Here is a 2,060-nt window from a genome sequence, read left to right as displayed (position 1 = left end):
GAAGGTAGAGGTGAACATACCTATACTCGATGCCATCAAGCAGATACCAAAGTAGGCCAAATTCTTGATGGATCTGTGCACAGACAAGAGGAAGATGAAGGGCAATGAGAGGATTAGCATGGGAAGGAATGTATCTGCACTTATTGGTAAGTCGGTCCTGCACATTCCTGAAAAGTGCAAGGACCCAAGTACGTTTTGCATTCCTTGTGTGATTGGGAACAGTAAATTTGAAAATGCTATGCTTGATCTGGGTGCTTCCATTAATGTCATGCCTTTGTCAATATATACATATTTGTCTCCTGGTCCCTTGCAAACCATGGGTGTGGTCATTCAATTGGCCAATAGGAGTGTTACCCACCCGACAGGTTACATAGAGGATGTCTTGGAAATGGAGGATGGTTTCTCCCATGGATCCGCCCCCATTATTCTAGGAAGGCCATTTTTGAAAACTGCCCGTACCAAGATTGATGCGTATGCTGGGACATTGTCTATGGAATTTCCTAATATTGTTGTTCATTTTAATATCCTTGATGCAATGAAATTTCTAGCTGACGACCATTCTGTGTTTAGGATTGATACATTGGATGACATTGTTTATGAGTTTATTGTTGCTGATTTTCGTTCTATGCATAAGAAACATTCTTTTCTATCTTCTGTACATTCATGCATAGTATCTGGGTTTGAATTAGGATTTGAATATGATGTTGAATTGGATGTTGATTTGGATGAGAACTGTGATGTCCAGGGTATTGATGATGTCTAGGTTATTGATGATGTCCAGGTTATTGATGGTATGCGTGTTTGTGATGATTTAGATGATATTGATGATGTTGTTGATGTACCTGTGATGGATATTGATCTGGATTGTGATGAGATGGGTTGTCTGCCTTTACCTGTTCATTCTTTAGAGTCAGAATGCATTAGCCACGTTGCAGTAAGTACACTTGAATTTGACTTGCAAGAACCCACTCTTGAGCTAAAACAGCTCCCAGAAAACCTCAAGTACGTGTACTTGGAGGATGATGAGAAGAAACCAATGATCATTTCCACCTCCCTTGATCCTGTTCAAGAGGAGAGGTTGCTTGATGTGTTGAGGGCGCATAAGAANGCCATAGGTTGGAGTTTGGCGGACATCCCTGGTATTAGCCCATCCATATGCATGCATTGGATTCTGTTGGAAGATGGGGCAAAGCCAGTGAGACAGCCACAGAGAAGGCAAAATCCAGTGACTATGGACGTTATCAAGAAGGAGGTGACGAAGCTTTTGCAAGCTGGGATCATCTACCCCATATCAGATAGTCAGTGGGTGAGCCCCATACATGTTGTGCCCAAGAAGACTGGCCTCACGGTTGTGAAAAATAAGAGGGATGAGTTGATTCCCACAAGAGTACAGAACAACTGGAGAGTCTGCATTGACTATAGGAGGCTGAATCAAGCGACCAGGAAAGACCATTTCCCCCTGCCATTCATTGATCAGATGCTGGAGCGCCTGGTAGGTAAATCCCATTACTGTTTTCTTGATGGTTTTTCTGGTTACTTTCAAATAAACATTGCGCCTGAGGATCAAGAGAAAACCACATTCACCTGAACCCTTTGACATTTTTGCCTATAGGAGGATGCCTTTTGGCCTATGCAACTGTTGACAAATTGGCAAGTGTACCAAATCGTACAAGTAATATAAATGGTAAGACCAAGTATCGTTTTCCCAAGAGACTCGTGTGGCTTTCTCGTTCGCGTGAATTAAAATAATAAGACTTGAAAAATAAAAATTATTAAATTGGATTTGAGAACAAAAATATTAACATGCAAAAATAAATGTTGATTCAATTGACAAACGAAAACAATGGATGAATGGATGTTGTTGGGGGCTTACAGTTTCATCTATTCCGCTCTTTCTTACATACTACCCTCGAATATTAGTTTGATTGATTCAATTATTATGCGACTTTCTTAGCCCGATCCCTTAACCCGATCGGGTTTACAATTTAATCTATTCCCCTTAACCCGATCCCTCAGCGAAAAGGGCCTAATATTAACTACTGGCTTGCTATCCCTAGCCT

The 2,060-nt window shown here is 41.1% G+C and overlaps 1 pseudogene; it reads left to right on the top strand.

The window, feature by feature from the left end:
- The first annotated feature begins 388 nt into the window (after positions 1 to 388).
- The window catches only part of LOC111240917, a 4,854-nt pseudogene continuing 3,182 nt past the window's right edge, over positions 389 to 2,060 (top strand).

The sequence above is a fragment of the Vigna radiata genome, unplaced genomic scaffold (assembly GCF_000741045.1).
Source record: "Vigna radiata var. radiata cultivar VC1973A unplaced genomic scaffold, Vradiata_ver6 scaffold_178, whole genome shotgun sequence".
Classification (NCBI taxonomy): domain Eukaryota; kingdom Viridiplantae; phylum Streptophyta; class Magnoliopsida; order Fabales; family Fabaceae; genus Vigna; species Vigna radiata.
This window is presented reverse-complemented; position numbering and strand designations above follow the sequence as displayed.